Source organism: Phoenix dactylifera, chromosome 1, assembly GCF_051530095.1.
Source record: "Phoenix dactylifera cultivar Ajwa chromosome 1, Ajwa_hap1_PhDact_Kaust_v1.1, whole genome shotgun sequence".
NCBI classification, from domain to species: domain Eukaryota; kingdom Viridiplantae; phylum Streptophyta; class Magnoliopsida; order Arecales; family Arecaceae; genus Phoenix; species Phoenix dactylifera.
In genome coordinates, this window is record NC_143190.1 from 38863042 (window position 1) to 38885980 (window position 22939).

The 22939-nt window shown below is 39.0% G+C and overlaps 1 pseudogene across 1 annotated transcript; it reads left to right on the plus strand.

Moving 5' to 3' along the window:
- Nucleotides 1–6: 6 nt before the first annotated feature.
- LOC103699204 (uncharacterized) lies at nt 7–21619 on the plus strand (annotated as a pseudogene). The gene is made up of 16 exons (XR_016395676.1): nt 7–952; nt 2254–2376; nt 2469–2596; nt 2703–2913; nt 3257–3494; nt 3638–3788; nt 3944–4277; nt 4798–4924; nt 6205–6355; nt 6467–6709; nt 11722–11872; nt 11965–12092; nt 12199–12408; nt 20052–20286; nt 20430–20580; nt 20734–21619. The product of XR_016395676.1 is annotated as an uncharacterized LOC103699204 (transcript).
- Nucleotides 21620–22939: the final 1320 nt, after the last annotated feature.

The following is a 22939-nucleotide window of genomic DNA, read 5'->3' on the forward strand; positions in this document are numbered from 1 at the left end:
AAGCAAATGTACGTTCAATTCCCGTCAAATCCGCTGTTTTCTTCTCCTCCATGCTCTCCAGCCACGTCCCGAATCAGAAACCATGCAAGCAACGTCTCCATTCCCACTCTATCCCTGCTCTTCCCAGAATACCCCATCATGGCTTCCATCTTGTCTCTATTCCCTCTGGTAATCCTCCATACTCTGATTCTAGCTCCGACCAAAACTTATTCCCAGGATGACCCCATCCTCGCCTACTGCGCCGGCGACACCAACTACACGGTCCCCAGCACCTTCTCCTCCAACCTCGACCTCCTCCTCTCGAACCTCAACACTTCCCCCCGCGACAACGGTTACTTCTCCAACACCACCGCCGGCGCCGCCTCCTCTGCCCCCGCCTACGGCCTTGCGCAGTGCAAACCCGACGTCTCCGCCTCCGACTGCTCCACCTGCCTCAACCGCTCCGCCTCCATCGCCGCCAGCCACTGCCCCCTTCGCAAGTCCGCCGCCATCCGCCTCGACTTCTGCGTGCTCCGTTACTCCGACCAACGCTTCTTCGGCCAGCTCGAAGACGAAGGGAACGCGACATATGTCGATCCCAATCCGAATAAAACCTCGGATCCAACGGCGTTCAATCGGCATACGATCGATCTGATGGACGAGATCGCGTCGGAGGCGGCGGCGATGGATTCTAAGTTTGTGGTGGGGTACACGAATTACTCCGGTTATGGGTATATATACGGGATGGCACAGTGTACCCGTGATCTATCGGATACGAATTGCTCCACGTGTCTCCATCAGGCGGTCAGGATTTTGCCTACCTGTTGCTATGGGAGTATCGGGGCACGGGTCTTCAAGGTGAGCTGTGCCGTGAGGTTTGAGCTCTATCCCTTTTTCTCCCTCTTGTGGGTCCCCCCGCCGCCGCCGGGATCGAGTTCTCCGCCGGACGGTGGCAATAGCACTGACACGACCGGTGAGTAAGCAGAGTTCTGCCTCGGGAATGATGCAACTCCGATCAAGGGGTAAAGCAGTAAAGGAAAACAAACTTATTTATTGCTAGTTTTGATTTCCCAAAAGGAAATTAGATTGTGTCTAAGCAATTAGTAATTAAAGTTTTTGGTCTTTAGTATGTACGGCAGCGATTTGTGGTTTACTTTGGTCTTAGTTATATGTTTGTTCGATCCGACCGGGGAGAAGGATGTGCAACTCGAAATCTTCCGGTCCCTTTATTCATTAATGTTTAATTGATGATTTAGGGCTCGTTTGGTTCGCGGGAAAAGAAGGGGGGAAAGTGTGGTCAACGGGAAAGTAATAAGATGCCTCTTGTTTGGTTGGAGTTTTCAAAGAAGAGAGAAGGGAAAGTAGTATTCCCATGGGAATGTGATTCCCACATTTCATGGGAGAAGTCTTTCCCATGAGAAACATGGCGGGAATCACTCCATTTTTACTTTTTCCCAAAAAGTCCCTTCAGCATTAAAGAAGCATTAAAGAGGCATTAAAAACTTAATTTTTATTAAGGGCATAATAGGAATTATATATAACTTTCCTAGGAAAGTAGATGGCCAACCAAACATAAGCACCTTGGAAATTTGTCACTTTCCCATGGTCAACCAAATATGCCAAAAGTACTTTCCTAGGCATCCTCTTCCTAGAAATTTGTTTCCCAGGAATCATATTCCTAGGAAGGAAAATGCTTCCCGCGAACCAAACGAGCTCTTAATTGATGAATCAAACCTGAGGTACATATTCTCTCTTTCTGATAGCAGTAGTGAGGTCTACCTTGCTCAATTTAGATTAGATTCATTTTCTAATTCGAATTTTCAAAAATACACATAATTAGTAGAAATAAACATTAAAAAAGCTAAAATTTTATAAAAAGTAAATATCGGCTCATATATCAACTTTGCTTTCAGTCGCTCCATCTAATTTTTCTTATATTGTGAGATAAACTTTTTTAAAAGAAAATTTTTAGTTTGATCGATCCATTTAAAGATCTAAATGATGGAATTTATACCTGATTGCTAAGGGCACTGCCCCTTTTAGAGAGAAGTAGATAAGTGTCATATTATACATCTAGAAAAGTTATCCGAAAGTTATCTTATGATTAAATTATGGCCTCCGAAAGTTCGGCTTCTCAATATGGTAAATCTTTCTTTTGGATCCTATGTAGCTTCATTCGTACCGATCAAAATAATGTACATTAAGTTTGGTGATCCTCCTGGATCATCATGCCTAAATGATATCGTCTCATTACTAAATTTTCTTCTGATGCAGGGAAAAGTAATAACACTCCAAAAATAGTTTTAATTGTTTCCATCTCCATCGTTGCTGCACTAGTGGTCCTTTTTGCCATCAATGTCTACTTACGTAGAAGGAAAATATTTAGGAGAGCACACGGTAAGTCTTTCTTGCTACATCATTGTTCTAGGAAATCCAATTCAAGACAAATGGGCCGGTTTTTTATGTAGTTAAGCTTGTTTGGTGAGTAGTTGATGGAGATGAGGTGTTCAGAAGTTCCAAACCATTATTATTTGATTTGGGCGCCCTTAGAGCTGCCACAGATAACTTCTCCAATACAAATAGGCTGGGAGAAGGTGGCTTCGGACCGGTTTACAAGGTAATTATCTAGACTTAGGTCTTCAAGGTCACTCATAGAGTTGTGAACATTGTTATTGATTTGACGAACGGTAATTGCTTTCTTACGCCTTTTGAATCTTATCCAGGGGACTCTGCGGGATGGACAAGAAATAGCTGTGAAAAGGCTCTCAAGAAGCTCAGGGCAAGGACTAGTAGAGCTAAGAAATGAGTCTGTTTTGGTTGCCAAGCTTCAACATAGAAACCTTGTTAAGTTGTTGGGTTGTTGCCTCGAGGAACAAGAGAGCCTGCTTGTCTATGAGTACCTTCCAAATACAAGCCTTGACAAATTTTTATTCGGTATGCTCCATTTTCTACATTCATATTTTTCATAATCATTGCCATGATACTTCCTTGGTATTAAGCAAACAGGAACATCATCAGGTTTTTTAATTATATAACCCTGTTGTGACGAGTCATTCACTGAACTAAGCTGTTCATATTTCCTACTAGCCTATTACAACACTCGATACATGTCATTCCTCTTTAAGGTTATAGTCTTTATTCAGTCTAATTTAACTTTGCGTTACCTTTAGCATACTTGGTACTCTGAATTTTCTGTTTCAGCTGTTATCTCGCTTTGCCTACTAAAGTTTAATTTATGATATCAGTTTAATTTATAAAGTTTACTTGGATGAAATAGACCCTATTGGACGACAACAACTTGATTGGGGAAGGCGGTACAAGATTATTGAAGGGATTGGCCGTGGGCTTCTCTATCTTCATGAAGATTCTCGATTAAGGATCATTCATCAAGATCTAAAAGTAAGTAATATCTTGCTGGATGGAAACATGAATCCTAAAATTTCAGACTTTGGTCTTGCAAAGCTTTTCGGCATAGATGAGATCCCAGGAAGCACGAGTCGAATTGCTGGGACATAGTAAGTGCTTAATTTTTTAATCTTTCTTTTCCGAGTAATCAGTGGAAAGATATCTAGTCCATTACTGTTTTGATATCCCACTTGAATCATAAGTATGTCCTTGTGGAGAAAATTCTAATATCTTTTCAATTTCTTTATGGTAGTGGGTATATGGCACCAGAATATGCCTTGCGTGGGCTCTTCTCCACCAAATCCGATGTTTTCAGTTATGGCGTACTAGTTTTGGAGATTGTGATTGGGCGGAGGAATAGCGGATTCCAGGGATCTGAGAATTCTTCAGACCTTCTTAGCTATGTAAGCATTCTTCAGATCTTCTTAGCTATCTGACTTGCCCATCCCTGCCAAAGAAAAAGGAAAAGGAAAAAACAAAACATAGGTTGATCTACTGCTCTCAGTAGCCTCCCATCATGTTAGCATTTTGCTATCCTCTAAACCTATTCTTTGAACAGGTCTGGCGACACTGGAATGAAGGAACAGCATCACAAGTGATCGACCAGAGTCTAGATGATCAGTATCAACTACCAGAAGTACTGAGGTGCATTCACATCGGACTACTCTGCGTCCAGGAAGAGCCAGCAGAGAGACCCGAGATAGCAACAGTCATTCTCATGCTCAGAAGTCACTTTATCACTCTTCCAGCTCCATCAGCACCTGCCTCCTTTATAAGAAGTGATACAAGCGGTGAGACAGAGGTGTTCGACAGGGATGTAAGGACTAGTTTATCAGGAAGGGAGAGCTCCAGTGGAAGCACAACAAGAAAGTTAAGGAGGATAGGAAAATCAAGTCCAGCCTCAGTGAATGATGTCACAATCACTGAGATGGAACCACGATAGAGGTGTGTGGTTGACAGATATAATTGCATCTTTGGGCATTAGTTGACGTTAATAATTGTTCTCTGTCACTTGTGTTGTATGACATATATGGTCTATTCTGGATATCATCCGGAGGATGGCATGATATTGGAAATCTATGAGAACTTTATAGAGATCACAGCTTGAAACTTGAATTGTTATCCACTGCGATGGGAGTAATGTCTTACAAGCATTATACAGTTTGATGGGCAACCTAACGTTATCTGGACTCTATTTGGATAAAGAAGCCCCTCCACTTTATGCTTGAAAAATCGGGCACGCAGCCAATGTTGAAGAAGAGCCAAATTCCGCTTGGCTCTTGTCCTCCTTCACCATTCAATCAAGGTCCAACGCCTCTTGTAGTATAGGGGACACCCTAGGTGCCGTGGTTTGAGGTGCATGTATCTCACAAAATTTTTCTAGGAAAAGTGTGGTACCAAAAAATTTAGCAGAAAAGGTTAAAACTACACAGTTAGACGTGAAGAAGCACCTCGAGGAGATGAATGCTCGGTACAAGGCCAAGGCGGATGAGCATAGGAGACATAAGGAGTTCAGAGAAGGGAATGTGGTAATGGTTAAGTAAGAACATATAGCAAGTGGAAGTCATGAAAGTATGGGCCGTACAAGGTCTTAAAAAAGATAAACAGTAATGCATATGTGATTGATCTGCCGGACGACATGGGGATCTCAAAAACTTTCAATGTTGCTAATCTATATTACCATGATCCAAGGGAGAAACTGTATCCAGAGAGAAACTCGAGGTCGAGTTCTTTCCACGCGGAGGGGATTGATGTAGGACATGCTGCTAACATTCTTGCTGTCCTAGGAATTGCTAATCCATCTGCCGAACCAGAGGAACCAGCTGCTGAAATTCTGCTGGTGCGGGAGCAAAGAAACTTGGATGAGCGAGCCCAAGCAAAGAAGATGCAAGGTTCCCCCAGGCTGTGGGGAAATTGGGATTGATCTCACGTTCCCAGAGATCAATCCCACAGTTTACAAGTTTCTGAATGTTGGCTAAATCGAGTCCTAGTCTGTTTAAAATTTCTGAATTGAGTTTGTTTGTAGTCCTGTTTTAGTTCTGAATTCAGATTTAATTAGGAGTCTTTTTTTATTAGGATTTGATTACGCATTGAGTCCTTTTGTTAGGGATTTAGAGTGAGTCCGTGGCCCTATAAAAAGGGATGTAAAGGGGCCGCCGTTCTTCTTCCTTCCATTGTCTTTTCTGTGAATGAAAAAAAAAAAAATGCAGAAGCTCTGTTTTGAGCCCAAGAACATACCCTGTTTCTCTGTTTTGGTTGTTTGAAATCAGCAGCAGAACAGCAGGAGATTGTTTTCCCACGCTTCCGGTATCAGTATTTATGCAAAAAATTCGTAAATATTTACCTTCTAAATGTTTCTAACACCTTATTTATCACATCTTCATTGTTATTGTTAGTTGGAGCTCTAAGATATCAATTTAATTTACCAAAATTTACTTGGATGAAGTAGATCCTATTGGACGAAAACAACTAGACTTGGGAAGGAGGTACAAGATCATTGAAGGAATTGGCAGGGGGCTTCTTTATCTTCATGAGGATTCTCCGCTGAGTATCATTCATCAAAATCTAAAAGCAAGTAATATCCTGCTAGATCGGGACATGAACCTAAGATATCAGTCTTCGAACTCGCAGAGCTTTTCAGCACGAGTGAGCCCCAAGGAAACAGTAGTCGAATTGCAGGGACACAGTAAGTGCAACCGCAGCAATGCCTTATCTTAACTGAAAAATAAAAATCCAACCAATTGCTATTCTGATCTCCAACCTAAATCATCAGTATCTCCTCACAGAGAAAATCTGATATGATCAAATTCTTTATGGCAGTGGATACATGGCTCCTGAATGCGCTAGGCACGGGCACTTCTCCACTAAATCAGATGTTTTTAGTTATGGGGTGCTAGTTTTAGAGATCTTGACTGGTCGGAGGACTAATGGTTTCCAAGGATCCGGGCAAGCTGCAGACCTTCTAAGCTATGTAAGTATTCATTCATCTGGCCTTAAGTGGATCTTCTTTCACCAACATCTATTGCATTTATTAAAATCTCTGCAATAACTCCAAGTTCCTCAAAACATATTTGTTAAATAGGTTTTGCAACACTGGAATGAAGGAATGGCGTTACAGATGATCGACCGAAGTCTAGGTGATCGGTATACATCGCAAGAAGTACTGAGATGCATTCACACCGGGCTGCTATGCATCCAGGAAGATCCACAAGAAAGACCTGACATGGCATCAATCGTGCTCATGCTTACTAGTTCCTCTGTTAGTCTCCCAGCTCCTTCAATGCCTGCCTTCTTTGTAAGAGGTGGAACAACAAGCGAGTCAGAGGTGAAAGTTAGGAATATGGGAACTGGTTTCTCAGGGAGTGAGGACTCTAACGGAAGCACAGCGAGATTGATACCAAACTCTATTAATGGTCTTTCTATCACTGAAATGGAGCCACGCTAGTGCTGTGAGATTGATGGATGTAAGAGCAGACAATTTTTGTCACCGATAAGCAAAAGAATGTCTTAGCATATTGCTTTCTGTTAAACCGATTGTATCATTTTGTAATTCGGGGATTACCCTATCCTACCAAGAAATAAAGGAAAAAAAAGGAAAAAGAAAAAGAAAAAACCCTAAGCCCAGGTATATTATTTGTCACCCTATCTGTTCCAACCTCGGACACTTGTAAGAGTTTTGCACAGAGCTAGTGTCTCGGATTATATCAAAGGTCTTGTCCCTGATCGCAGGAATGACGGGATCCTCGGCATCCATTCTTTTTTGTGAAGCACATACCACTCGGATCACTCACCTGGATCTTATACTGGTGCCATGGATATCAACTCCGAGATGTTTTCAGGTTTACCTAGGGTGCACTGCAACCACCTTCGGTCTTCTCGACTCGTTAAGCTCTTACAGAAATCGACTGGCAGCCATAGCTGAAGAAATTCGAACAAAAGTTCGCAGGCCAGAAGATGACAGTTGTCAGCGGGTGGCAGGCTCACATTGATAAATTTGGTGCTCTCAGCCCTGTCTCTCTACCATGTCTCTGTTTCTCCTTCCAACTTGGTTACTGACTAAGGTCCTGTTTGGGAGCTTTTGGAGGGCCAAAAAGCACTTTCTGGCCCTCCAAAAGTACTTTTAGCTAAAAAATGGTGTTTGGTAAATTTTTTGAAAAGCTGCGAGAAGCTGAAAACAGCTTTTGGGGGGAAGCTCTAATTTGGAGCTTTCCGAAAATGCTGTTTTCAGCTTTTTCGGAAAGCTGTATTTTTGACCAAAATACCCCCATGTAAAAAAAAATTCCTCTCCCAAAACCTTGTCGTACCGCCTGTTCCTCTCCCAACCGACCCGCCCCCACCCCCCCTCCCCCCGCCCTGTTCCTCTCCCAACCCACCTCCCAACCCACCAGCACCCCCACCCCTCCCCTCGCACCGCCGCCGCCGCTGCCGCTGCTGTGCCTCCCTCTCCCCCGCCGCCGCTGCAGTGCCTCCCTCTCCCCCGCCGCCGCTGCAGTGCCTCCCCCTCCCCCGCTGCTGCTGCAGTGCCTCCCTCTCCCCCGCCGCCGCACCCCGTCCCTCTCCCCCGCCGCTGCACCCCGTCCCTCTCCCCCGCCGCCGTAGTGCCGCACCCCCTCCGGCGCCGTCGGCCACCGAGACTGCCGCCGGCCACGGCCCGGCCCCCTCCGGCGGCCGCCACGGCCTGGCCCCCTTCCGGTGCTACGGAGAAGGGCGCAGAGGAAGGAAGGAGAAGAAGAGAAGAAAAAAAAGAAAAGAACAAAAAAAGAAGAAAAGGAAATAAAAGAAAAGAAAAGAAAAGAAAAGAATAAATAAATAAATAAATAAATGCATAAATAAATATTTATATAAATGAATGAATGAATGAATAAATAAATAAGATAATAAATAAATATATTTCAATGGATAAAATAATAAATAAATAAATACATAAATAAAAATATATATACGAATGAACGTATAAATAAATAAATATAAAGAAAAATAATGAGTGAGTGGCAAATAATCTGATCCTTATGATATTGATAAGTACAGTGAATTTGTCGCCATTGCAAATAGTTAAGTAAAGAGATAATCTATTAAACAGATAAATGGTTATTTATTGTTGTATTATACTATAAGTATATTGTTATATTACATTATATCATAATACATTAATATGTAATGTTAAATAATTTAATATTATGTTATATTATGAAAAATTAATTTATACTAATAATATATTATTTTATACCTTTATTATTGTATTATACTATACATATTATATTATATTACCTTATATCATAATACATTAATATGTTATTTTAAATAATTTAATATTATGTCATATTATGAGAAATTAATTAATACTAATAATTATAATATTTTATACCTTTATTATTGTATTATACTATAAATATAATATATATTATATTATATCATAATACATTAATATGTTATGTTAAATAATTTAATATTATGTTATATTATAGAAAATTAATTTACTCTAATAATTATATTACATTATGCTATGCTATGCAATATCATATTACTACATTATAATAATAATATTTTATATTACAGTAATATTATACTATATCGTATATTATGTACTAATATATGTTATGTTTTATCATGCTCTATTGTATAATACTATGCAATGTTCTTTATGGTAATTTTATCATATAAAAGTACTTTCTCAGTTTGTTTACCAAATATATGTTAAAGTGCCACAGCATTTTAAAAATATAGTTACCAAACAACAAACAGCTTTTTATAACAGCTCTACTTCAGACAGCTCTACTTCCAACAGCTCCACCAAACAGGGCCTAAATTAGATAAGTTGAGAAGAAGCTTTCTATGGTGTGGCAAGCCTAGTTCTTTACCGACGTCTAACCTGGTCAACTGGAAGGGGGGACTGGGCATCCTGAATTGAGCATGATTCAACGGGCGCTTCTCACTAAATGGGCATGGAGGCTGTTGACTGATGGAGAACAGTTAAGGATAAATCAAATCAAATCAGCTTATTACAAAAGATGCAGCTTTAGCTGCACCAGGAGGAAGACAAAATGACGAAAGCATCGGTCATCTGGAGAAACATTTGCAAATTCTGAATCCATTCCGGATCAGTCTGAAGTTCACTAATAGGACAGGTACAGACATCCTTTAGTAACTCTAGCATTCATGGAAGAAGCTTTAGTAGCAGACTATTGGAATCAACAACCAGGAACTGGAAAGTTACTATGGACACCCCACCGCCGAACCAGACACTAACAGAATACCCAATGATGCCAATTTACTTAAAACTATTCTAATATATAGCTTCGGTAACACTGATGTTTTAAATGAACCTCCTTTGTTGTCACTATTTGCTGTGATACTGGAAATAGTATATGTGAAACTGCTAAGATCTATAAATTTTTGAAAATGACTGAAGTTATTAAAGAACCATTATAGTACAAATTAAAGAACAAAATAACAATAAATTATTTTCTTAAATCATTTTGTGAGAGAAATTTTCATAAATCACTGTTCACCAGATATCATTTCTTTTTCCTACATGATATAGGGACTTATATTAAAAATAAATCTTTAACAGGATTTGGCTAGGTGTGACTCTCTTTGCTACTTTTGGACTTCAGTGCCAAATCCATGGCTTAGGAAAACGCTGGCGAGATTGAAGTGGCAGTAAATCCCATTCTCTCTTACCCATCTCTTTCATTCATCAAGAAGAAGATATTTACTCATCAAGAAGGAAGATATTAGGATTTTATAAAATTATTAAAACAAAAAAAAATGATGAATATGATGAGTCCTCCCCAAAAATAGAGAGTTTGATGAAGGCTATAGTCATTTTAGATTTATATAATAGACTATCCAAAATAATAACTATATTAAATAAGAGTTCTTTTTATTACTCAAAACAAAGAATCTTATTAATAACATTTAATATACAATCCAAAATAAAGAATCGCTCTAAATAAAAATCCTACTTCTTATTCAAAAAAAAGAATCGTATTGATAATATTATTAATAGATTAGTCCCATTACTTGAGCTACGATAAAACATGACCTTACAGGCATAGAAAGCCATTTCTTTTTTTTATGTTGGACCGACAACTTTACAAAGCCTAGAGTAAAACAGCCACTCATATTAGCTAATACGATGTACGACAAATAGGTAGGTAAAATTGAAGAAGCTTTCTAAAGCACTTAGCCACCATAATTAGCCACATATGAAGCCATCCAGTCTGTCGTCCTATTTGTTCCTCCGAAGACATGCTTGGCAACGCATGAAATGATATTTGCTTTAATTTTTCGAATGACTGGTATTAAGGAATGAATAGATATATGATACAAAGATGGCAGCACAATAAATGCCTTCCACTTCCATGTCTGAATATCACTGTCTAATGTGCTAATCACAGGCAACCTTCCTGCATATTGGTAGATCAATGCTGCATCAATAGTTTGATGGAGGGAGTATGCTATGAAACTTCCCTTCAAGGTTCTAAGAGCCCATCTTAGTTTATCAACTTCAAAAACAAACTTATTTATTGCTAGTTTTGATTTCTTAGAAGGAAAATAGATTGTCTAAGCAATTAGTAATTAAAGTTTTTGGTCTTTAGTATGTATGGCAGCGATTTGCGGTTTAATTTGGTCTTGGTTATACCTTTGTTCGATCTGATCGGAGAGAAGGAATAATTTTCTCAACCTGTTCAACTCGAAATCTCAAAAAAAATTGAGAAAATATGAAAAATTGGCGAAAGTAGGGTTTAAATTCCCTTTGTTCATTAATGATTAATGGATGAATCAGACCTCAGGTACATAACCTTTCTTTCTTATATCCGTAGAGGTCTATCCTTACACAATTCAGATTGGATTACTTTTCTAATTTGATTGGGACTAACTTGTCAAAAATACATTGACTAGTAGGAATGAACATGAAAAGGTTAAAATCTTACAAAAGATATATTTCGACTTATATATCAACTTTGCCTTTTGTTGCTCCACCGAATTTTTCTCAGATTGTGAGATAGACCTGATTAAAGTCTTTTTTTAAAAGAAAACTTTTAGTTTAACCGTTCCACTTCAAGATTCAAATGATGGAATTTAGACCTGATTGCTAAGGGCACTGCCCCATTTAGAGAGAACTGTCATATCATACATCTCGAAAAGTTATCCGATTTCAAAAAAAAAAATCTCAATCGAGCAACCTATGATCAAGTTATGGTCTTCAAAAGTTCGGCTTTCCGATATGGTGAATCTTTTTCCTGGATCCTATGTAGCTCCATTCATAGTGATCAAAATAATCCACATTAAGTTTAGTGATCCTCCTACATCATCATTCCTAAATGATATTGTCTCATTGCTAAATTTTCTTTTGATGCAGGGAAAAGTAATAACACTCCAAAAATAGTTCTAATTGTTTCCATCTCCGTCGTTGCTGCACTGGTGGTCCTTTTTGCCATCTGTATCTACTTACGTAGAAGGAAAATATTTAGGAGAGCACACAGTAAGTCTTTCTTGCTGCATCATTGTTCTAAGAAATCCATTTCAAGACAAATGGACTGGTTTCTTATGTAGTTAAGCTTGTTTCGGGAGTAGTTGATGGAGATGAGGCGTTCAGAAGTTCCAAACCATTATTATTTGATTTGGGCGACCTTAGAGATGCCACAGATAACTTCTCCAATGCAAATAAGCTGGGAGAAGGTGGTTTCGGACCGGTTTACAAGGTAATTATCTAGACTGAGGTCTTCAAGGTCACTCATAGAGTTGTGAACATTGTTATTGATTTGACAAACGGTAATTGCTTTTTTATGCCTTTTGAATCTTATCCAGGGGACCCTGCGGGATGGACAAGAAATAGCTGTGAAAAGGCTCTCAGGAAGTTCAGGGCAAGGACTAGTAGAGTTAAGAAATGAGGTTGTTCTGGTTGCCAAGCTTCAACATAGAAACCTTGTTAAGTTGTTGGGTTGTTGCCTCGAGGAACAAGAGGGTTGCTTGTCTATGAGTACCTTCCAAATACAAGCCTTGACAAATTTTTATTTGGTATGCTCCATTTTCTACATTCATATTTTTCATAACCATTTCCATAGTACTTCCTTGGTTTTAAGCAACTTGGAACATCATTAGGTTGTTACTTATATAACCCTGTTGTGATGAGTCGTCCACTGAGCTAAGCTGTATATATTTCTTACTAGCCTATTACAACACTTGATACATGTTTTGTTATACCATCTGTAAATAGGATCATGAACCAACCATGAAAAAAGGGAAGCATACCTGGATCCATTGATTTCTGAATGATCAAGTCCTTAGTTTGTATCTCCCTCTTGGCCCCTGTTCGAACACCCAGGAGATGGAGTCCAATTTTCTGTGTTCCCCTTCAAGGCAAAGGGTGAGACCCCGTTATGTTATCCTACCATCAAGGATAATGCTTCCACTTCTCAAGGAGACAGTTACGGTAATCCTCGTAACTGACCACGTCGTGGTCATGTGGGTCAAAACCCAACATTCTCCCACTTGGCCCATATGACCATACTTTGGTTAGAATGATATAAACATTAGGCGCGCATCATTCTAATCCACAGTCAGTTGGGTCATCATAATACCATAATTAAATAACTTACTAATGCGAGTCAAGGTGGTTCCACATCAACATAATGACATAGTTCCTTCCAAGTACTACAACACTAGCAAATTATTTAACCACAGTCCATAAATGAGAAGTATCTTTAATGGTCAAACATTATGTCTTTGTCAGAGACAATTCCTGTAATCATACATTCAAACCCCATACATGTACATATATTTGAAGAACAGGAAAAACAGAAACATAATCAATTATATCTAAGTGTCAAAGAAATAAACATAATACAATCCTCAATTAATATCATGGATTACAACTAAGACCCATTCTTTCAACATGCTCTTTAAAAGTCTTCGGTTGTAAACCTTTTGTCAAAGGATCGGCAATCATGAGCTCTGTCCTCATATTTTCTATAGACACATTTTGTTTCTGAACTTCCTCCTTGACAACAAAATATTTAAGTTCAATGTGCTTGGCACCATTAGAATATTTGTCGTTTTTGGAGAAATGGACGGCTGCAGTATTGTCACAAAAGATTCTCAGCGGCCTGGCAATAGAGTCGACAATCCCAAGTCCCGAGATGAAGTTACGCAGCCACAAACTATGAACTGTGGCCTCAAAGCATGCCACAAATTCTGCTTCCATGGTGGACGAAGCAGTGCTTGTCTGTTTGGCACTTTTCCATGAGATTGCTCCTCCAGCTAATAGGAACAAATAGCCAAACGTTGACTTTCTACTATCCACACATCCAGCAAAGTCTGAATCCAAATAGCCAATCACCTCAAGGCTATCTGACTTTCTATATGTAAGCATGTAATTCTTTGTTCCTTGCAAGTATCTCATCACCTTCTTTGCAGCTTTCCAGTGATCCATCCCTGGATTACTTTGGTATCTTCCTAGCATTTCAACTGCAAAACTGATGTCCGGTCTGGTACAGGTCTGAGCGTACATCAAGCTACCAACTGCAGAAGCATAAGGTATATTTTCCATCTGCTTACGTTCCAATTCATTCTGTGGGCATTGCATGAGACTAAATTTATCCCCTTTCTGAATTGGAACAACACTGGCTGAACAGTTCTCCATACCAAATCTCTCTAGAACTCTGTCTATATATGCCTTTTGAGACAACCCTAACAATCCACGTGATCGATCACGAAATATTTCAATGCCTATCACATAGGTTGCCTCATTCATATCTTTCATTTCAAAGTTCTTTGAGAGAAAAACCTTAGTTTCAAACAATAAGCCAAGATCACTACTGGCAAGCAATATGTCATCAACATATAGGACCAAAAAGATAAACTTGCTCCCACTGACCTTCAGGTATATACACCGATCAACAGTGTTTTCCTTAAAACCGAAGGAAATGATGGTATCATTAAACTTGCGATACCATTGTCGGGAAGCTTGTTTAAGACCATATATTGACTTCTTTAATTTGCAAACCATGTGTTCTTTTCTCTTTAATGGAAAACCTTCGGGCTGGTCCATATAGACTTCTTCATCTAAACTCCCATTCAGAAAAGCAGTTTTTACATCCATTTGGTGCAACTCTAAATCATAATGTGCAACCAAAGCCATAATGATTCTAAATGAGTCCTTTTTAGATACAGGAGAAAAGGTCTCTTTATAATCAATGTCTCCTTTCTGAGTGAAACCCTTGGCCACCAGTCTGGCTTTATGTCGTTCAACATTACCCTTTGAGTCGAGCTTGGTCTTAAAGACCCACTTACACCCAACTGTCTTACAACCTTCGGGCAAATCAACGACATCCCAGACTTCATTCTGATCCATTGATTTTAACTCATCTTTCATGGCATCAATCCATTTAGTAGAATCAATACTTTCTATGGCTTGTTTAAAAGAAACCGGATCTTTTCTTGTCCCTATATCAAAATCAAGTTCTTGTAGATAAACCATATAATCATTTGGAATGGCAGATCTTCTTTCTCTTTGAGATCTCCTTAATGTCATCCCTTGTGGTTCTTCTACAACTTGTTCAGTGGTGATAACTTCATTATGGAGTGTTTGATCATTAATTTATTGTTCATTGTTATTAAACTGTGTGACAACTGTAGGAACAACAATTTTCTTAGAAGTCATGGGTAAAGGGACTTGCACCCTAACTTCTTGAATTTTCACATTTTGTGGTTTATCACTCCCACTGGTTTCACCATTCTCAATGAATTTGACATTACCGGTCTCTATAATTCTCGTACTATGGTTAGGACAGTAAATCCTATACCCTTTGGATTTTTCGGGATAACCTATAAAGTATCCACTAATCGTTCTAAAATTCAATTTCTTTTCATGTGGATTATAAATTCTGGCCTCCGCTGGACAACCCCAAACATGCAGGTGTCTTAAACTCGGTTTCCTTCCTGTCCATAACTCAAAAGGAGTTTTTGGAACTGCCTTACTAGGAACCCGGTTTAATATGTATACAGCAGTCTTAAGGGCTTCCATCCACAACGATATGGGTAACGAAAAATTACTTAGCATACTCCTAACCATATCCATAAGTGTACGATTACGCCTTTCAGCTACTCCATTCTGCTGTGGCGTTCCCGGCATAGTGTATTGAGCACGTATGCCATGCTTTTCTAAGAGTTTAGCAAATGGGCCAGGGTGTTGTCCTGTTTCATCATACCTACCATAATATTCACCACCTCTATCAGACCTGACAATTTTCACCTTTCTATCTAATTGTCTTTCAACCTCAGTAATGTATACCTCTAGGACATCCACTGCCTGAGATTTTTCATGCAACAAATAGACATAACCATAACGTGAAAAATCATCAATAAAGGTGATAAAATACTTCTCTCCACCAAATGATGGGGAGTCAAAAGGCACACAAATGTCTGTATAGATAATTTCAAGAAGTTCTTCACTTCTTGTGGCAACTTTCTTTGTGTGTTTGGTTTGCTTTCCCTTAATGCAGTCTACACACATACCGAGATCAGTAAAGTCTAAGTTTGACAAAATTCCATCCTTTACTAATCTCTCTAATCTTTCTTTGGATATATGACCCAATCTTTTATGCCACAAGTTAGAAGATTTTTCATTTATCAGGTTTCGTTTAATTCCAACATTACGATGCAAGGTCATAAGAGTTTCAGCAAAATGATTATCAAGATTTACTTTATATAAACCATCACACAAGACACCAGAACCAATGAAGAGATTGTCTTTGAAAAGACGCAAACTACCATTCCCAATTTTAAAGAAATATCCTTCAACATCAAGTTTAGAAACAGAAATCAAATTTCTAGAAATAGAAGGAACATAAAGAGTCTGAAGCAAATCTAAATGACAACCAGTATTTAAAAACAAACGATAGGTTCCAACAGCTGTTACAGGAACTCTAACCCCATTCCCCAAAACGATAAAACTCTCATTTGGATCTTGCATCTGGGTTGTAAGGAATCCCTGCATCGTATTTGAAACATGAACATTAGAACCTGAGTCAAACCACCAAGTATTAGAAGGAACTTCAGTAAGGTTTGATTCAAAACATACATAAGCCAAAGGCTTACCTTTCTTTTCAAACCATGCCTTGCGTTTATGGCAGTCCTTCTGATAGTGTTCCAATTTCTTGCAAAAATGGCATCTATCTTTGTTTTGCTTCTTCTTATGAACCTCGGTATCATGATGAGGCTCTTTACCCTTGGATGGTCCACTCTTCATGCCCTTTCTTGGCTTCTTCCATTTCTTCTTGGCTCCATGACTTACAAGATTGACAGAATGATGTCCTTGTTGCTTAAGTCTTGTCTCCTCTTGTACAAGCATACTGGTCAATTCATTCACATTCCACTTATCCTTAATAGTGTTATAGTGAATTTGAAATGATCCAAATTGAGGAGGCAAGGAGTTCAAAATAAATTGAACTAAAAAGGATTCATTCACATCCATCCCAAGAGCCTTCAGCTTAGCAGCTATATTTGTCATTTCAAGGATATGCTCATGCATCCCACAAGTACCATCAAATTTCATGGTGGTAAGTTTAGCCATTAATGTCCCAGCCAGAGACTTATCAGCAGATCGGAAACGTTCTTCCACAATTTTCAATAATGCTTGAGCACTGTCACATTCAGGAAGCGTTGACTTGATATTGTTCGCTATACTCATCCGCACAAACATAATGCTCAATTTGTTCGATCTTTCCCAAGTCTTATAAAAAGATCTTTCTTCCGAGCTGCTCAAATCAGTAATGTCAGCCGGTTTCTCAGATCGGAGTGCTAAATCAAGATCCAGAACACCTAGGTGAAACTGGACTTGTTCATTCCACTCTGAGAAATTAGTTCCATTAAAAATCGTAACAGATGAAGCTTGCGAATGAAGCGAAACAGGAATAGATACTGCAATAAAAAAATTAACAATAAGAAAATTCTTACAACATTAACACTTTGAGTTAGCAATAATGATGAATAACATAAACAGTATTACCATAATACACCTTTGGGTAGTAATCATGAAATACTAAATTACTATTATGGTGATTCCCAATTCACCTAGGAATAATTAATGATATAGGTCCAAAATTCAAATAGGTATGTTGCCTTTGAGCATCCAAAACCTATTAAATCAAGGATACTCATTAATTATCCTAACTCAGCAAATCAATCATTTGAAAGTGGTGCACCTTTGGGCCAATCCATAATATCTCATGATTGAAAAACTATAAGTCATAATTTGCAAAGTCATTATCTTAATACCTGGGATTAGAGTATTTGATGACTTGATGTCTATTAAACATTCTAGTTGGGTTACTTTGGCAACTACCAAACTATTTCATAATATAGACATCAAATTAAAATAATGACATTGCACATAATTGACAATTCATAATATGACAAATTAAAATAAAACATGTATTTAATATTTTACTAATCTACACAATCAGTACATGTGTCATATCATGCTATCAAGTATATTAAAATGTAAAATAAATGACAAAATTTTTTTTTTTAATCACATTACCCTACAAGGACCTCTGCATAAATAATATGTTTTACAGGGACTAAATTAACATATTTTGAGGACCTCTGCATAAATGATATGCTTTACAGGGACTAAATTAACATATTTTGAGGACCTCTGCATAAATGATATGCTTTACAGGGACTAAATTAACATATTTTGTTTCTTACAGCCCTGGAAGGATGTCAGCATAAATAAAATATTTCACAGGGGCTTAGCAGAAACAATTTCATCTTTTAACAGGCCTCTAAGGATTTCAGTATAAATAAAATATTTTACAGGGACTTAATAGAAACATTTTCATCTTGTAACAGCCCTCTAAGACTTCAGTATAAATAGAATGTTTCACAGGGACTTAAACAGAAACATTTCATTCTTTTAACATCCCCGGGAGGGCTGTATGAAAAAATAAAATGTTTTTCATAAGGGCTTAACTAAAATTTCTCTTCTATTGGCTAAACGAATTCGGGTTTCGGATCGAAACCCAAAAACCCGAACTCGTTATGCCTGTTATGCCTGTTTCATAGCGGGTTAACGATTACGGGTTCGGGTCGAAACTCAAAACCCGGACCCGTTATGAATAAATTAATATATATATATTTTTTTTAAAAGAACTGAAGACGGGTCGGCCCGACCCGTCTTCCTCCTCTTTTAGCGGCGGGCTAGGGTTCCGCCAAACCCAGCCCGCCTGCCTCCGATCGCCGGGCGGCGAGCGCGCCGCCTCCCTCCGGTGGAGTCGCCGCCCGATGGCGAGCCCACCGGCGGTCGCACGCCAGCAGGGGCAACGCCGGCGGGCTGGGGTTCCGCCGAACCCAGCCCGTCGGCCCTTAGGAGCGGCGGGCGGCGATCATGCCGCTGGACGAAGTGCCGCCCGACGGCATCACCGGGATGGGCCCGACGCCAGACGAAACGCCGCCCGACGGCGTCACCCGCAGGAATACGCCGCCCGACGGCGATCATCCGGTAAGTTTTCCTCCTTTTTTTTTTTTTTTTTAAAGGGTGGGAGGCAGACCATGGCCGGCGGCTACGCCGGATCCTTTGATGGCTCGCGGCGCCATATGCCGGCCAGATCCGGCGTCAGCAAGGTCAAACCCCGGGTGGGGTTGTTTCTCAAATCCATGGATCCGGCATTGAAGGGTTGTTTCTCAAATCCATGGATCCGGCATTGGGGTTGCTTGGAATCATCAAAAACCCATCCAGGGACAACGCAATGGTCGACTCTCGGCATTGGGGTTGTTTTGCCGGCCATCACAGGGTCGGACCATCCCATTGCCAAGTCCCTGCGGCCGTGGAGGACTATCCATGGACTGTCAAAAATGGGCCTTTTACCGTGATCTAGTTCTACCCTTTACAGTGATCTGGTTCTAGGATGAACCAGGCTCTGATACCACATGTTATACCATCTGTAAATAGGATCATGAACCAACCATGAAAAAAGGGAAGCATACCTGGATCCATTGATTTCTGAATGATCAAGTCCTTAGTTCGTATCTCCCTCTTGGCCCCTGTTCGAACACCCAGGAGATGGAGTCCAATTTTCTGTGTTCCCCTTCAAGGCAGAGGGTGAGACCCCGTTATGTTATCCTACCATCAAGGATAATGCTTCCACTTCTCAAGGAGACAGTTACGGTAATCCTCGTAACTGACCACGTCGTGGTCATGTGGGTCAAAACCCAACATGTTTTTCCTCTTTAGGTTTACTTTATACTCTTTATTCAGTCTAATTTAAGTTTGCATTACCTTGAACATACTTTGGTACTCGGGATTTTCTGTTTCAGCTGTTATCTGGCTTTCCATGCTATGATTCTTGCATTATGGTTCGATGCGAATGCCATCGTTTTGCATAGCTTGATTTCTTGTATCTGGACTCCATTTATTAAGATGACTATCAATGATGGCATCATTTTTGCATGCTACTAAGTTTTAATTGTCTTCCATGCTATTTTTGGGTAAATGTTTATGATATATCTGATTTTTGTTCTTTCGATTTCGAGGTGGCTAGCCCACCCGTGATAAAACTGCTTAGTGTTACTAACATCTTGTTGATCGCATGGCCTAGCTGTACTTGTTAGTCTTTATGATATTAATTTAATTTATCAATCTTACTTGGATGAAATAGACCCTATTAGACGACAACAACTAGACTGGGGAAGGCGGTACAAAATTATTGAAGGGATTGGCCGTGGGCTTCTCTATCTTCATGAAGATTCTCGATTAAAGATCATTCATCGGGATCTAAAAGCAGGTAATATCTTGCTGGATGGGGACATGAACCCTAAAATTTCAGACTTTGGTCTTGCAAAGCTTTTCTGCGATGAGATCCAAGGAAGCACTAGTCAAATTGCTGGGACATAGTAAGTGTTGACTTTTTTAATTTTTCGTTTCTGAATAATTAGTGGAAAGATGTCCAATCCAGAACTATTCTGATATCTGTCTTGAATTATAAGTATGTCCTCGTGGAGAAAAATCTAATGCCTTCTTAATTTCGTTATGGTAGTGGGTATATGGCACCAGAATATGCCTTGCATGGGCTCTTCTCCACCAAATCAGATGTTTTCAGTTATGGCGTACTAGTTTTGGAGATTGTGACTGGGCGGAGGAATAGTGGATTCCAGGGATCTGAGAATTCTTCAGACCTTCTTAGCTATGTAAGCATTCTTCAGATCTTCTTAGCTATCTGACTTGCCCATGCCTGCCAAAGAAAAAGGAAAAGGAAAAAAAAAACATAGGTTGATCTACTGCTCTCAGTAGCCTCCCATCTTGTTAGCATTTGAAATCCTCTAAACCTATTCTTTGAACAGGTCTGGCGACACTGGAATGAAGGAACAGCATCACAAGTGATCGACCAGAGTCTAGATGATCAGTATCAACTACCAGAAGTACTGAGGTGCATTCACATCGGGCTACTCTGCGTCCTGGAAGAGCCAGCAGAGAGACCCGAGATAGCAACAGTCATTCTTATGCTCAGAAGTTACTTTATCACTCTTCAAGCTCCATCAGCACCTGCCTCCTTTATAAGAAGTGATACAAGCGGTGAGACAGAGGTGCTCGACAGGGATGTGAGGACTGGTTTATCAGGAAGGGAGAGCTCCAGTGGAAGCACAACAAGAAAATCAAGGAGGACAGGAAAATCAAGTCCAGCCTCAGTGAATGAAGCCACAATCACGGAGATGGAACCACGATAGAGGTGTGTAGTTGATAGATATAATTGCATCTTTGGGCATTAGTTGACGTTAATATTTTTTCTCTGTCACTTGTGTTGTATGATATATATGGTCTATTCTGGATATCATCCGGAGGACCGGAGGATGGCATGATATTGGAAATCTATGGGAACTTTATAGAGATCACAGCTTGGAACTTGATTTGTTATCCACTGCGATGGGAGTAATGTCTTACAAGCATTATACAGTTTGATGGGCAACCTAACATTATTTGGATTCTATTTGGATAAAGAAGCCCCTGCTCTTTATGCTTGAAAAATCGGGCTTATAAATATATGGGATCCAGCTAATAGCATATAGACCATGTATTCTTGTTGATTTGTCCAGACCACACTGATAGGGCTAAACTTCCTGCTATGTTATGTGCAATATATCATATATGTGATCCACACATTTCTCCTAATTAACAAATGCTATGTTGGAAAAATTCCTGGTATGGGCACGTAGTTTTACTTTGTCTAAGCTTACATGCAGATCAAATTATAATTTGCAAAATCTAAATTTAACTAGGGTAGAATTATTATGTTTCTTGATTCATGATCTATACTTGTTTTGGTGTTAAAAGACTTGGTGTGTTTCTTTTCTTTTTTCTTTCGTTTCTTTTTTTGTTTCACAAAATGGATAGACCTGCCACTTAAGGTTAAGGCCTCATGCATGGACGAGGAATCTGTAAAATCATATTTTGTTAATCATTTATTTTTATTTAAAAATTGTGATCGTGATTGAAAGCAATATAATAAAAATAATGAACTTGAACATTATTTGTTGTCTTAGTATAATCCATATAATTTGATTTTTTAATTATTTCCCATTTAGAATGCTAATTATTTATTTTTGGGGATTTGTTCTGCTTGTATAGCAGGTGTAGTGTTTGTCTCTACCACTCTTTTGTTCTCATTTCATTATTTTAATCAAATGCGGGGTGGATTTTCCGTCACTTACCCAAAAAAAAAAAAATCTCTCCTCTGTTTTGTTCTTGGATAAGATATTCATGTGGCTGATTTTGTAACATGTCATTGGCTAAGCTCTACAGAAGATATGATACTTAGAACTTGACATGGTACACATAAAATTAAAGAATTCATCTAGATGTTCCTTCTTCTTTTTTGGTCAATGAATTCATCCAGTTTTCGTTTGTTACGGGCGGTCTTTTGTTTGTTTCGTGGATTTTTAAACGTACGCTTTCAATTTATCCGCCAGCTGCATGCGCTCTAGTGAAGTCCGGATTACCAGCCCAACTGGGAATCTGCATGGCCTTCGGAATAACACGCGCGTGAACAGGAAGTGCCTGCAATATATTAGTAGGTTCATTGGAGCTCTACAGAGAAACTGAGTTACTTGCACACCACATCCCAAGATCTTTCGCATATTCTTAAATAGCTTATGGTTAAATATAGCAAGAAAATTTACATCCAAATTTTCGGCAAATAAGTTAGAACTCGTTTGGTTTGCAAAAAAAGAAGAAAAAAAGTGTGGCCAATGAAAAAACAAAGAAAGGCTTTTTGTTTGGTTGAAATTTTAAAAAAAATAAATGAAAAAGTAACATTTCCATGAAAAATAAGATTTTATATTTTATGGAAAAAAAATTCATGAGAAGCATAAAAAACGATTTTCTTACCGGTCAGAAATTGAATTTTTTTTTTTTCAAAACTACCATGAAGCCATCAAAATTTTTGAATAAAATCTTTTTCTTTATTAAGGATATAATATTTGCTAAACCAAACATAAGTCACTCTAAAATGGCTATTTTTATATGGTCTACCAAATATGTCAAAATTATTTT